Source organism: Terrapene carolina, unplaced genomic scaffold, assembly GCF_002925995.2.
Source record: "Terrapene carolina triunguis isolate 2854851 unplaced genomic scaffold, T_m_triunguis-2.0 Scaffold210, whole genome shotgun sequence".
Lineage (NCBI taxonomy): Eukaryota > Metazoa > Chordata > Testudines > Emydidae > Terrapene > Terrapene triunguis.
This window is the reverse complement of record NW_020664561.1, coordinates 18,436,292-18,452,712: the sequence shown is the minus strand read 5'-3', so window position 1 is coordinate 18,452,712 and position 16,421 is coordinate 18,436,292.

Below are 16,421 nucleotides of genomic sequence, written 5' to 3'. Positions count from 1 at the left end.
TGGATGAATGGACTATAAGGTAGATAGAAAGCTGGCTACCTTGTTGGGCTCAACGGGTAGTGATCAATGGCTCCATGTCTAGTTGGCAGCCAGTATCAAGCAGAGTGCCCCAAGGGTCGGTGCTGGGGCCGGTTTTGTTCAATATCTTCATTAATGATCTGGAGGATGGCGTGGACTGCACCCTCAGCAAGTTTGCAGATGACACTAAACTGGGAGGAATGGTACATACTCTGGAGGGTAGGGATAGGATATAAAGTGACCTAGACAAGTTAGAGGATTGGGCCAAAAGAAATCTGATGAGGTTCAACAAGGACAAGTGCAGAGTCCTGCACTTAGGAAGGACGAATCCCATGCACTGCTACAGACTAGGGACCGAATGGCTAGGCAACAGTTGTGCAGAAAAGGACCTAAGGGTTACAATGGACGAGAAGCTGGATATGAGTCGACAGTGTGCCCTTGTTGCCAAGAAGGCTAATGGCATTTTGGGCTGTATAAGTAGGGGCATTGCCAGCAGATTGAGGGACATGATCGCTCCCCTCTATTCAACATTGGTGAGGCCTCATCTGGAGTACTGTATCTAGTTTTGGGCCCCACACTACAAGAAGGATGTGGAAAATTTGAAAAGAGTCCAGCGGAGGGCAACAAAAGTGATTAGTGGCTAGAGCACATGACTTATGAGGAGAGGCAGAGGGAACTGGGATTGTTTAGTCTGCAGAAGGGAAGACGGGGGTGGGATTTGATAGCTGCTTTCAACTACCTCAAAGTGGGTTCCAAAGAGGATGGATCTAGACTGTTCCCAGGGGTAACAGACAACAGAACAAGGAGTAATGGTCTTAAGTTGCAGTGGGGGAGGTTTAGGTTGGATATTAGGAAAAGCTTTCACTAGGAGGGTGGTGAAGCACTGGAATAGGCTACCTAGAGGTGGTGGATTCTCCTTCCTTAAAGATTTTTAAGGTCAGGCTTGACAAAGCCATGGCTAGGATGATTTAGTTGGGGATTGGTCCTGCTTTGAGCAGGGGGTTGGACTAGATGACCTCCTGAGGTCCCTTCCAACCCTGATATTCTATGAAGTACAGGACTGACATATGTATAAAGTTAGATTATACTAAATTTAGACTTTAACACGGCTGTCAATTTCAAAATTAATATTGAATGGGTTAATTAGTTTGGTTTATGAGAAGTTTAACTATAGATATGGTAAGCAAGCAGTATATTTTAATCAGATTCAATTTCTCTCTCTATTTTAAACAAGAAAAGAGAACCCTGTAACCTCTCAGGAGAGGTGATCAAAGGTAAAGAATTTCTGGACCCTCCATGCCCCTCTCAGTCTTGCTCAAGGGACAAGAACAGAGATGTCCACTCCTAGTGAGGTCTGATGCAAAAAAAATCTAACTGTGGGTATTACATAAGTTGAGAAGAAGTTAAGACTCCACAAAGAATGATATTTGGTAGGGGTGTTGGTCACAAAGTGTACAGTAACAAAATCCACCCCGCCCTTAACACACACACACACACACAGGAAAAACCCCAACAAACTAAACCTTATTCTTCCTTGGATTGTTTAAAAACACATTTTTCAGAGGAACCTGATTTTTTTGAAAGCATAAGTGTTGAATAGAGACTCAACAACATGTGATCCTTCCCTCACAAGTTGCCTTGCATCTACATAACTATCACAGAAAAAAAACTATAAACAAGAAAAGAAAGGATTTTGCAGTTTTCTGCTGCAAGAGTAATTATGTGAGGATAGCAATTAAAAATAATTGGGTATTACTTTGTTTTCAAAGGGAAACTGGCATTTCACCATTTATCCATTTCAGGCTGTTACATAATAAATGACATGACATCTTGACTTGTTTTTGTCAACATAATGATTTAACATGGCAAAATGATGAAAAGGCAAATTTCTGATGAACGTTTAAAGTGATGCACAATCATTTTTTCTGAGAAACATTATCAGTCCATAAATTGATGAATGATCCTACTGCTTCAACTTACCAATCTATTCACATTATATGCACACATACTATCCATTAAAGGTAAAGGGGAAACAGACCACTAGTCTTGCATTTAAGATAGAATGGACATTTTCCCTTGCTCTCAATAATTCCAAGTCTTTTTTCCCCCCCCTTAGTGAAATCTTCATTGACTTGGGTCATTATAGTTTATTTCTCATTCAAGGTTTATTTGAAATTCATTCATATTCTCTCTCTCACACACACACACACACACACATATACACACACAGTCTTCTCCCACCTGCAAGAGTTGCAATATGTGCTTCTCAGCTGCAGCCAAGGAGTTGGGACCTTAATTTACAGTGCTGTTACTCTGGATTTACAATGGCATACCTAACAGCAGAATTCACACTGGGTGCTTCCATTTCCCATCTGTAAAATAAGCATAATATATACTGGTAGTTACTTCAGACTTGTATTGTGAGGCACCATTCATTAATATCTGTAAAATATTTTAAATTCCTCCTAATATATATACACACACACACACACCCCTGGTTTTAGGCACCTTTGCACTACTCTGATCCTGGGCTAGTTATTGGTATGCCCAATGAAGTTAGAGTCATCTGAGACTAGTACAAAACAAAGGAGGGATCATTCAGAAATTCTAAGGTATGAAACTGATATTGCGCTGGAAAGGCCTCACTTGCTGTTCTACAAGGGTCTACACAGCACTTTCCAAACAAACAGCTTGTTTGGTATAATGTTTACATTTGGTATATCACCAGTCTATGCTCCCATGTACACTCTGCTGCACTTCAAGAAAGCATGTCCCAACCCTCCCTAATGTTCTGTGTGTCTAAGGTCAAGATCCAGCACATCTCTCTGCACAGAGCTCATTGAAGAATCAGAACATATCCTGCCATCTTCTACAAATGTATTACATTATTTGAATTCCCTGTACGGTGCCTAGTACAATGGGGTTCTATTCTTGGTTGGTCTGACATTTTAATAAACATGATTACTATTAATAATGAATGCATACTAATATTTTAGAAATAGGATTTGATTCTGTAATTAATGATTGAATTAGAGTCTATAAACTCAAGGAAGCACGGATGGAAACAGTTACAGTTGTATTTGTTATGCTTTCTGGGGTGGTTCACAAATGAGTGTGCCAAACTGAGGGCAGACTGTCAAAAAGCAGGGCAGAAACCCCCAACAGATTGTATGTTCTATAATTAGATTTCAGCAATCCAGTGAAAAGTGTCAACTCCTAAAGCACTATAAGAGTCTCACCATGGATCACAGACAGTCCCTTTGAGCATGCCATTCTGTCTTGCCACTGAACAAAATCACAATATTCAGGTTACTCCCAGTCCCAAAGGACTAGGCACTTACTCCGGGTCATTTGGTTTGAGATCTGAGTACAGAGACAATGCCTGTAGCCAATCCTGTAATAAACTAACTAAAGATTGATTAATAAAAAATAGAGTTATTTACAAGATTAAAACATGAAGCCTATGCACAAAAATGAGCTCAGTCTTAGATTTAAAAAAGTAATACAAGCATCTATAAAAGCAGCTATATATGTTGTTTAAGGCTGACCCATGCCAAGCAGCATGAGGATCTCTTGCTTATGTTTAGGAATCTTTGCCCCTCAGAATTCAGACAGCATAAAGATCCTGATTTCTCCTTATCAGGGATTTTTATTCCCCTTCACCTCAGAATCCAAGCTGATGGGATGATTTCATGCACAGGTTTCCTCTTCCAGGAGGGAGAATGCAAACAACAACATCTCTGTACTTTGGTGCTACACAATGCCTCATTTGCCTTAAATGAGCCATCTTGTTTGCAGGACCAGAACTCTATCTTAGTTAATGCTTCTTTCTTGTTTGTTGAGTAACACAATTAGAGGTTTACAATGCAAACACTCAATATAAACTTTATACCATGGGATACAGATACTATAAGTAGGATTAATACATGCAGCATCCTAAAACAATTCCTGAAAGTGTAGACACTAAACACATTCTTATAACTAATATCTATTTTAACTATACCTACTCACAGGTAAGCCAGACTGGTTTCCAGCTGTGCTTTTGTAAGTTTCAGTGATGCCTGTGGGGTGTTGGCATGAGCTCACATCTGCTTTGCCAGTATCACAGTATTTTCAGCTTTAGTTTGGATATGTTCTGATTTCTGTAGGGAATCATGAAACTAATCTTGCATTAACATAGGTTGTTTGTTTGTTTTGTCTTTGATAATACAGATCTATTTTTAAAATAAAAATTACAGGTAAACCCCACAAATTTCAGTCAGGAGGTTGAAACAAACTTTTGAAGTTCAGAAACATTTCAAGGTATTTTCCTTTTTCTTAATTTTTGCATCTCTCTGTAATTCCTGGACTGGGTGAGAGTTAGAGGCAAAAATGCTAAAATATTACTAGATAGAAATATCATGAGAAAAACTAACCAAATCTTCAAAAGGAAGTACTGAAAAATCTTGCAAATGAGTTTGTTTTTGCAAGATTTTCATCCCAGGAGTTTTGGATAAGAATCCAAACGTCTGGGCTTCACTAATTGGAACTGTTTTCAGCCACTTCAAATATAAATTATCCTTTTTAATGACACTGTTGGTCATGCAATCTCTCCTCTCTCTGTGTATATATATATTTTTTCTTTCTTGTCATCAAAAGATATCAAAAGGCAGGGAGGGAACACCATATATCAGAAGTCAGGAAACAGTTATCTAAGACTGACCATTTCTGAATCATCACAGCCCACGCAGCTTTCTAACTTCACCTGCTGAAATAAAGTGTTTGTTGCTTTTTTTGGAGACTGACAAAGTGTAGGATGAACAGGTATCTGTGAGGAAACTAACAACAGCCAAGGGAGAAAACAGAGACTGAGATTTACATTTGTCTTGTTATTTAAGTGTAGCCCCACGACAACTCACCACCACAGCACCTCCTGCTGGTCATCCAGGGAATTCGCTCACCAACCTCCAGAGCACCATCTGCAGAGCAGTGTCTCACTTGCCACTGCCCCCAGTGTCCCTCCCAGACCCCAGTGCCCCTTCTCTCAGGGTTCTACCCCCTGTAGTACCCCACAGTCCACCTGGGTCTCCCCTCCCCAGGGAACCCCCAACCCCCTATCCCCACCTCACCTTTTGGCTACTGTCAGTCACCATCTAGCCCCTGCTCACTGGGGCAGACTGCAGTGTAATTGCCACTCATCATCGGCAAGGAGAGTTTGAACCTGCTGCCTCTGCCTACCCTTGGGCTGCCCTCTCTGCAACCCCAGTACCTTCTCAGCCTTTGACAAGGCCTGCAGCCTGGGGGGTTTCCAGGCCAGAGCTCCCCAGCTCCTCTGGCCTTCCCCCAGCCCTGCTCTATTTTAGGTTCCCTGCTCAGTGCCCAGCAGCCAGGCCCATCCCTCTCCACATCTAGAGAGAGACTGTCTGTTGGTTTCTGGCCCACAGTCCTCTTATAAGGGCCAGATGGGCCCTGATTAAGCTGGCCACAGCTGTGGTCAGCTACCCACTCAGCTTCCCCAGCTGTTCTTAATCCCTCTTACCCTGCTGCAGTCCTCCCCATGGCTGCTTTCACCCTTCCAGGGCCTGAGCGGGGTGATCACCCCGCTACATAAGTTATAAATAAAGCATAATCCCCAGGAAGGGGTGTGGAGGAATAGGGTTGGATTAATTACAATGGCATAGATCGTACAACTCTAGTTATCTTGACAAGCATTTACTCACTAGAGTGGAGCCATTGACTTCAATGGGACCACTGGTGTAAGTACTCAGGTAGATTCCACAGTCTGGCCTAATTGGTGAAGGTTTTTTTCAGAACATGGTGCAGGAAAGTCCACCGGCCTCAAAGAAACACTTTTAGAAACACTTTTGCAGTATGTCAATTTTAAGCATATATTACTGTCCTTGTTTTATATACTTACTCATTATGTTACATAGGCCCAACAGCACAAGTTAAACATTGTGTGACAGTGTAAAAGCTGAATGTTTTTGATTTGCTCAATTTAAATTAGGCATTCAATGATGTTTTAATGTTGTTGTGTTTTGTACATAGACAGATTCCAGAGGGAGCAGATTTTGTCTTTGCTTTTATCTGGTCAGGGATGAAAATAAGTGTTAAATACACAAGAACTAGGGGAAAGAAAATCAAGTTTCATATTGTACAACCAATGCCAAATCTAGGTCAGTGTCACTTTCAGTGCTGGATCCTGTCCAAAGTAGGGTGAAAAGGTCATGATTTGGTTTATTATGGATTTTTACTGTTTTTATGAACTGAGACTTGCTGAAATTTTCATTAGGATGATACTTTTCACCTTTTGTCTTAATCCTTGTCCCTTTCCTCTTGCATAAATGATTGGTTTTAAAATTCTTGCCACTTCCATTGATTTTAGAAGCCTTGCATTGAGAAAATTTTGTTTAGTAAAATCATTCTTCAGCAAGGTGAATGTAAGAATATGACATTCAACAAAGGATTCTCAGGTCTGGATCACTAATGGAGGATAAATTAATAGGCTAAAGAACTAATCAACTGAGATATTTTATATTCTTTAAGGACATTGATCTGATCCAAAACCCAGTATCTTCTCTACCAGTGTAGTAAGGGGGTCATTTTTCAGAAGAGTTCCTTCTGTTATGTTTACAAGCTGCTCTTTATTTTGCTTATCCCAAAACTTAGAAATAACTACTGCATATAGTGTATTTCACTTTGTGTACTAAGCAGACTAAACATTATGAGCAAACAAAATGAAATAAAGAGATAGCCAACATCCCTGATATCTCTTGATTAAACAAAATAGGCTTTATTGGTTGTAGCTGGATACTCATGGATTCCTTAATTCATGGACATTCGGCATTCAAAAGAGCTTATTCTTAGACTTCAAGGTGTGCTGTGTCAATCTGGACTAATTATTAATTAAATTGTTCTCACAATAGTTTGCTGATCATTTTATTCTTTCAGATATATGCAATAAAATATTATTGGCCAAATTCTGACATGATTTATATCCAAAGCACCACTATTGACTTTTTTCTAAAAATGAGCAGAATTCAGCCTTGTGTGAAGTAACTATAGATCCACCAAGTAACTATAGATCCACCATATTCTTTTGTAAAAAAATATAATCCTTGTTTTGGAATGCAAGCTGTGACAAACTTTTAAACCCCAGTACATGTGAGTAGTAGCAATGTATTTCAACTCTCACACTCTGTACCAAGCAGTCCCCAAGTTGAAACACAGTGAGATACCTCATTAGGGAGACTGGAAATATACATAAAGAAGTGAAGCTGGAAGAACCAGAGGTGCAACAGCTCCTTTCCAATATAAATTATATATTTGTTTAGTTCAGAACTGATCTTTAAATGACCATTTCTGGCTAGAAGAAATATTACTGCTGGTATGAAAAAAGCCACTTACATTTATGAAAATAAAAAACTAGATATTTGACATTAAAATAGAACTGTCAGATTTGCAGCATGCAGCAAATCAGGGTCTAGCAGAAGGACTTCCTGAGCCTGGATTTTCAAAGATGTTTTGGGGAGCATGGGAGCAGGAAAATGGAAGGAATGAAGCAAGAATTCAACAGGGATCAGGAAAAAGTGTTTCGACATTTGCTTAAGTTTTGCATTAACATATTGCTTGATGTTTTCCTGAAGCAAAATTTTACAGATTCATCCACCATAAATCAATGTAAATGCATATATACTTTTGACTTATATGCTGTGTGCAATGATACCAACTAGAAACTAATTATGGCTTCTTTCAGAACCCCAAGATTCCCATTGATAGTTTCCTATTGAGTTTCTATTTCTCCTTCCTCTGCCTCCCCATTGTGATCATGCAACTACCACCTGCTTTACAGAGTTATAGACATATATCCAGGAGAGATCTGGTCCCCTCATTTTTCTGTCAGTGATATGTGTGCTGAACAAAACCCAGTAGGAAACATTAGCACCGTTCAGTTTATGTAGTTGTATTTTTGGAACATTTCTCCTTAGAATGAATGTGAAGTTGATGGGAACTTCTCCTCAAGGGACTGCTTCACAACAAGTAGCATTTGTAAAAAAGTTCAATGTCAGAGATATAATGTCTCATAAGGTAATTCTGAGGTGCTAGCTATTCTGTCAAATGGGGAGGGTGATGATGAAGAGAAGCTAAAAATCTTCAAGGCCCTCTCTTTTCATCAGCTTGTTGCAGTTTCTCTAGTTTTTTTTCCTCAGTTGCACCTGACAACTGTTATATATTCCATTCAGTCTTGATGACCCTTTTTTGAAGTGTGACATTCCAATGTACTTGAAAGAGAAAAATAAATCCAATTATGTTAGTTGTCTAATATTGTTTGTATCCCTTAAATAGTTTCACTGTAACCCTCCTTCCCATTTTATATAATAGATATGTCATATTTTATGGGGAACAGACATTCAAAGCCATAAACTTCCATTGACTACAGTGGAAGCTGTACCAGGGATACATTTGGCCTGTTATATCTGCTGAGGATATACAGAATGGAAGTATTCCCCAATGCAGTAGAAGGAGTTCAAGTACAATAACTGAACAAGGTAAGATATATGCACATTTCAAAGAGCATTACAAATACCACTTCTACAATCATTTTGCCTTACAAAGGCTACAGGCACAGTAGGTGTTCAGCAAACACTCAACACCTCCACTCACCATTCAACACCTCTGAAAATCAGGCCCACAGTTTTTACTAGAGACTGATGTGATGCACAGAATTTGGATCCTAACTAGAATTTCTCCATGCTTAGAAGGATACCATGAAATTTTTCATTCTACTCTTACGTGGACAGTACTTTTTTTTGCCAATGTTCATGCTGTCCAGCACATTGTTCTGCATTTTCCACACAAAACTTCATAAAACAGGTCTGGCTACCACTGCACAATAGTCCATAGAATGGGGTGGGAGTGAGAGGGAAGCAGGCTTTGCTGCCCCTGTGCTCCGCAGAGTATATTGTTATTAGATAGAATGGCATAGGGAGGTATAGCTCCACCTCTTACTCATGTCTATGCCTAAATCCCAGAGTTTGGTTCTTTAGCATGTGGATATCTTCTTTCTTACGCTCCTGGTTTTGTGCCTGGTATCATGCTGTCCTCTATTGCTGGAGTAGTCTGTTTGTGTTCATCCATCTAGAAGCTTCTTTTACCTTCTAGTCATTCTTCCTTGAAGCCCAGCCTTCCTATTATCACTTTTAAACTCCACACTATCTTCTGCTGTCCAAGATCTTGTTTAGATTCTAAGCTCTTCTGGAGAGGGATTATCCCTGATCTAGGTTTGTAAAACACTGGATACATGTATGGAGATGTAAGTGTTGATTGATTTAAGGTTAGAAGGGATCATTAGATCATCCAATCTGATCTCCTGTATAACACAAGCCATAGAATTTCACTGTTACCTCTATAGTGAGCCCAAAGCACATATTCCAAAAAGGTACCCCATCCCCATCTTCATTTCAATACATCACAAGATGAAGAATCCATCACTTCCCTTGGTAGGGAATTCTAATGATAGCTTAAACCCTCACTGTTAAGAATGTGTGCCTTATTTCTAATTTGGACCTTAATATAACATACACTTGAGTCCCTCTCCTTTCAAATAAGCATATGGCTCAATTATGGACAAACCTTGGACTGAGTTTACCTTAATTAGACTCTCAATTTATTCTTAAACTACATAATTACAGTACAGGATAATTTATGTAGCAAACATTTATATCTAATTTTTATTTATAGGTTTCTATTACTGAATCTGAATCCTTCCTGTGCAGTCAGACATCACTTAGGGCAAGAACAAAGCTCTGCCATCTTAATCTGTCATGCTGTATGGCGGAATGGCTACTTTGCTGTGTTTTTATAACTTATTTTTTTTTATGAGGATAGAATGTTGGCCTGTCGCTCAACTCCTAACCTGGAGGATCAATGGGCAGGTTTTCATCTGATCTCTACCCTATCAGGAATTAAAACTCCCACTGGCATAGCTCTTGGGATCATTGGAAAACACAAGCCTTCCCACTGTGTCAAAGTGCAGTCCCCAGAGAAGGTAGGTTTATATCATGTCTGTAGCAATTAATGAATCCTGGCAATCCCTTAATGACTGAGAGCTAGATGTCAACCCAGCAAGTCCCATTCAGTTCATTAAACTATTTCCAACATTCAATCAATCCTTCCCACCCACCCACACACTACTCCCAAGCTTTTGAGAAGTGGACATCTGAGGAAAGCTATCTGGGAGAGGTGGGCCATTTAACAGGTCTCGCTTAAGTGGTGTTCTGCTCTTTTTGTTACATGAGGATGTTTGGGTGGCTAGTTTTGTCTTATTGCCTGATTTGTGCTTTTAGGTTTACTAAAATACTTGGCTAGTAAGCTCTTTGGAACAGGGACTCTCTTTTTGTTCTGTTTCTACAGCGCCTAGCTGTACAAAGGGGTCCTGGTACATGACTGGGGATCCTAGGTGTCACTGTAATAGAAATAAGAAGAAGTGTATGGATAGATGCTTTTTATTTTGCATTTTTAGTTTTTATAACATCAAATAAATAGATATAAAAATCACACAATATCATTAGGGTAAAAAGTGATTTAATTTTCTTTTTGAAAATGTCACCTGGAAAAGGTAAGACATGAATATACTAACTCAACCAAGAACACAGTATCAGAGAATATGGGTTAGCTTATTAAGTCTTATTTCTTATATTATTTCATTGGTTTCAAAAATACAGTCCAGCGTTGCCAGGTGCATGATGAATTGTAAAATCTGCTCACTGACCTTTCTGATTAGATCAAGGTCACATCGTGCTACATTACAGTGGCTACCACTACTGTAAACCACATCTTTGTATTTTCTTGTCTTTGAACTATCATCTCATTTCTTCAGCCTATTCATCTTTTAGACACTCTTGCTTTCACTTTCACAGTGAGATACCTGCCGGAAGATAATGATTTGGTACGTTTTCTCTGTCCTTTGGATTGTAAGTCACAGATACTTGTCACCCTGTTCTTTGTGGTGATATGAACTTCCATGAACTTTCTGTTTGGTGAACAAGACCCTTTAAGACAGAAAATTTACTATCATTCACCTGTTAAGCTCCTTTATGGCGTCTTTTGCTCTCCTCTACTGGTTGGGTTCATTTTAGTGGCTTAGATGACTATGACAGAGAGAGAAACTGTTGGTGCCAGTAATCACTGAATGCTCTGATTTAGTCTATCACTGAAGCAGTCATATGAAGATGATATAAACTAATGTCATTCAGCATGGAAGAGGAGGGAAAGGCTGGCTTTTTTCTATTATTTTTGTTAACAGAGGTGGACACAGGGAGTCCGTCAGATTTCGCAGCTGGAAATGTAGTTCAAAGACAGGCCACTATTTTTATTGTATATAAATCAATGTATTCATGAGGAATAAATGATAGGCTTTTACTGCTCTGCAATGGGAAGGGAAATTGAATTCAAGAGTCCAAATTCTGCCTCTTTCTTCCCCCCATGTAGTACCAATGTCTTCAAAACTATTGCATGGGGGTGTGAAAGTAAGTACTGAACTTCTCTCAATTAATCTGTCTAATATCATATGTAGAGATATAAATCCACAAAAATTCCAGTAGTGTCCATGAAGTTACCTGGTACAAACCTGTGTAAATTCAAAATCAGCCCTCATAGAGTACATCTACATTGGAATAAAAGACCCTCAGCATAGCCATGGCTGGCCTGACTCAGCTGACTCAGGCTCCTGGGGATCAGGCTGTGAGAATCTTAAATTGTTGTGTAGATGTTCGGGTTTGGACTGGAGCACAGGCTCTGGAACCCTGCCTCCTCTCAGGCTCCCAGAGCCCAGGCTGCAGCCCAAGCATGAACCTCTACAGAGCAATTTTACAGCACTGCAGCCTGAGCCTGTAAGCCTGAGTCAGCTGACCTGGGCCATTCACTGCTGTGCATTCATGAAGTTACTCCAGATTCATGCTCATGTAAAATGAGACCAGAATCTGGTCCATTAGGGTTTACTCTAACAACTGGGCTTATTTTATCAGGAACTGCTGTGGAATTAGTTTCTGCATTTGGAGGCAAGAGAAACAGAGGCATTTACCAGAATGGGGAAAATTTAATTCATGCTCTCTGACCCAAATCTCAAATTACATGGATGTAAATCCATTGCATTCAATCACTGAAGTTGCACAAATGTAAATGAAGGCAGAATTTGTCTCTATACTCCACACAGTTTGAAAGCATGATTTATCTGAGTATACAGCAAAAGAGCAGTGATCAGCTTTTCTGTGTAAAGGGATGATTATTATAGCAACTACCACATCATATAATAAACGATCATATGTCTCCATTCTGAGACAGAGCACATTTTAAAGATACATCCTCACTAGTATTCATTTTATTACAATAGATGTTAAAAGTTTACAACTAACGTATTGCCATTTGAACATCATTTTTGTTCTATTAAGCATTTACTGTTCTGTTTTCCTTTCCAAAAGTTTTTGAAGAGAATATAAATTAATTGGAATTATTTATTAAGAAAGAAAAAATGGCATGCACGTGCCAACTGGATTGTGTGTTTTTGAGAGGGAGGTGGCACTTTACTTCAGTATCCTTTTACTACTTCTATAGAAATACAGCAAATGTTCTCAACTAGTATTTCAGCAACAGTTTCTGTGGAGGAAAATGTAGCTATTACTTTGTGATCAGAAACTGTAACAGAAACAGGTAAAAATGTGCTCCCCATGCCAAATTCTACTTTCATTTACCAAGTATAACTGCAAACTAAAACTAAATATTTTCATTAATTAAGCCTCTATGACACCACCTAGCCTTTTCTAGTCACTGGGACAGATTCTCCCATATGACCTATCCCATTTGAGCTGCTCAGATGCTATAAAGGGGACAAATTCTCTCTGCAAATGGACACTGAAGAATTCCCTTGACAGAGGAAGACTTTCCATTAGTATGAAGTAGGATCATAGACCAGCTGCCATCACCTCTCAATCTATCCTAGTAGACATGCCGGAGGAGGAAGTGTGGAAGAGCTGAGCTATACTTCATGGGTCCTCCACTGGCTTAGGTCCCTCAGACTCTAGGCTGCTTTAATTTATACCAAGGTTGGCATTAGCGAAGGCCACCCCAGGAATAAGGAAGCCATAATAGGCTTCCTGATGTCCTCCCCTTCCCCAAACACTCTGCACTGAGTAGAGTTCAGACACTGGGGAGAAGCTTGACAGTTGTTTTTATTTCTAATCAGGGTACAAAAATATGGTGAAGAGCAGCAGATGGAAAACAAAGACCTCTTTAGAATTTCACTACAGTTCTAAAATTAAGAGAGAACATCACATTTCCTCTGTCCTCTCCCACTGCTCTAGCCAGTGATCTGGAACCTGATTTTGCACCCTTGATATCACTCACAATATTTTCATTGGCTTTAATGAGTACAGGATTGGTCCCCTATTTTATCCATCCTTTCTACAGATCAATCTAATTTAGTGATTTGATTAAAAGCCTAGCAGAGGATATAAAGCATTCAAGTAAAGTTTAGTCAATATGCCAGTTTATCATTGTACAGATGGTGGATAAACCTGTCTATTCAATTGTATCAAAATTCTGGGGAAATTATTAATAATACCTAAAATGCTCTCCCCTCCTACTTTGTTTTTTTCTATTAAAGGTATATGCTATCACTAAATGTAATTAAACTTGTAATATTAATTAATAAATCTAACCCCACAACTTGGTTTTGTATAACATTTTTCTATTCTACAGAATGAATAAAAATTGATGGATGCAAATTATTACTACAAGCTTGAATTCTACTCTAACATGAGTATCATCATGACAGTGATTACTGAAGTTCCATCAAGAACTGTCTTCTCTATACTACATGAATATTTTGTGTACATTCTGTATATTTAAGTCAGGATATATTTTGTACACGTGACAAAGCATAGTTATTTATGTGTTTAATGACTTAGCTGTGCTATTGCATCATCATTACTGAAAAAGTTGTAATATTCTATAAATTTGTTTAAAGAATGCAACAACCAAAACCGAATCCTGAAGGCCACATTAATGCAATGAAATTATATCTCAAGGAATTATCATTTTGTTTTGGATATCTACACCAGGAGCATTAAAAAGGTTTATGGCTTATTATTTTGTGACCATGTTCAGATTATGGTAAAGGTGTGTAATTTTGTATTAGTGGTGTACAGTTATAAGCAAAATTTTGGCTGTTGCCTAAATAATGCAAAGTTCATTTTCTGAGTTTAGGGGGCCAGAATCTGCCCCATGATAGGGAAGACAGCTTAATCAGATTCCTGTACACATTCACCCAGTCTCTACAGACCTTGATATGGAGATTGTGTCTAGTAAAAGGGAGGCATGGCTGGAAAGCCTCTGCACTCTGGCTATTCCTGGCTGCCTGAATTCACCCTGGGGCCATAGGCAACTGAGATGGGATAGGGAAGACCTGAGTCTGCTCTAAATTATTCCAGGGGCAAAATGCCGCCCCTCTTCACCCCAGAATCAAGGTGCCACAAAGGTGGCATGAAGACAGCTTACCTTCCTTCTCTCTTGTGTCTTGTGCTTAGGACAGTTAGGCCAGATATTAAGAAGCCGAGCCACGGAAACCTAAATATTTTGTATCATACTCATTTACTAGAAGATCCTTTCTGTGACACAAGGCTATTTTCCAAGTGCAGTGCATTACCAGTTATTATAACTAATTATTATAATTTGGGGGAATTTCTATGGCCTTTGTTTTTCAGGAAATTGGACTAGATAATCACAATGGTCCCTTCTGGCACTGGAATCTATGATTTTATTATTTATTTCTAAATTGCCAGCACTAGTATACTTAGTAATGCTGCACAAAACAAAAATAAAGACACAGGCTCTTTCCCAAGGAACTTACAATTTGCAACACAAAGATGAGTTAAGAACTCACTGAGAGAGACACGATGACTAAGAACTTAGAACTTTAAATATATACACATACAACCATCCACAGAGACGGTAGTGGTGATAGCGGCATATTGACACGGGTGATTAGCATTTCTTGGGCCGTGTGCGTGAAGTGAATTTCTATCACAGGTTTAGATGAAGAGAGGGTGGAACCTAATAAAATGAGATGGAGACAATTCAGGAAGAAGGAATGCTATAAAAGATAGTATGAAGGCAAGAGTGAGAGAAGGAAATGAAGGAGAAACCTATGAGGCTGATATTGCTGGTGGAGCAATGGGAGAAAGATAAGATACACTAAGAAACAAGAATAGCAGTAGAGGCCCTGATTCAGCAAGGAACTTAAGCGTGTGACTAACTTCAAAGTCACAGTGTTACTCTATTATTATTTTTGATTATTTTTAAGAAAAATGCATAACCAAGGTATCCCCCCAGAAAAAGCCCAAAATAAACAAAACAAAAAACACAAATCCAGTCAATAAACAAGCACATTTAATTGAATACAATCATTTTGCTTAGCTCTTGTAGAAGGAATACAAACATACAAGTTTATTGTTTTAGGTTTTAGGCTTCTGTTTTCTCTCTCCATCCATTTTAAATTTTGACTCAGGAAACGACTAGTGCATGACCATATGATCAGTATCATATTTCATCCTGCAGCATAAAGTTCTATTTTACTAAAATTCTACACTGAAAAATCACTTGGAAAGTGACAGTAATTCCATTTGTATTATCTGCCTATAATGTCTATACCTTATTAATTATTAATTATTATTATTGTTGTCTTGTTTTGTAGGCTGCTAAAGCAAATAGCCTCCCTGTCTTACTGTTCCATTAAATCTTTTAATTTTGGAGGCCACATATTAGTACCATATGTCTACACTCTTATCTTTCAGTTATTAAGTGCTGTAGGACATTGACTGGGATCATTGATTTTTCTATGTGCAAGTTCTAATTGCTTATTTCCTGCATCAGTTGGCATAATTATTCAGTAATGATTTCCTTTTTTTTTCCCCTCGAAGAGGAGTACGTTATGATTTGGTTTCAGAGGGAAGCTGAAAGCAAGCCCCACAAAATAAAGAATGATTCCATAGAATCTTTATTAAATTATACCTATTTTTCAATTTGGGCCATCATAAAAGCAATATAATCTGCTGCTGTAACACAGTGTTATAAAATGATAATATGAAAAGTCAAGAGTTCCTATCCTTTATATCCAGAATGTGCAACCACTCATCATAAAGGCATAGCTTTCATTTCAACTGAGTTTGCGACTTCTCAAAGATTTCAAAATGAAAACACACAATCATTTTAATATATCAATCCTGGATATACCAACCAAATGGAATTCAATATAACCTAGTCACACCATTCACCAGTGGTCAAGGAAGCATAAATATTGCAATGTATGGTAGCACTTATTTGAATACACCGAGGACTGTTTATAAAATGTAAGATGACCTCTCAAGAAA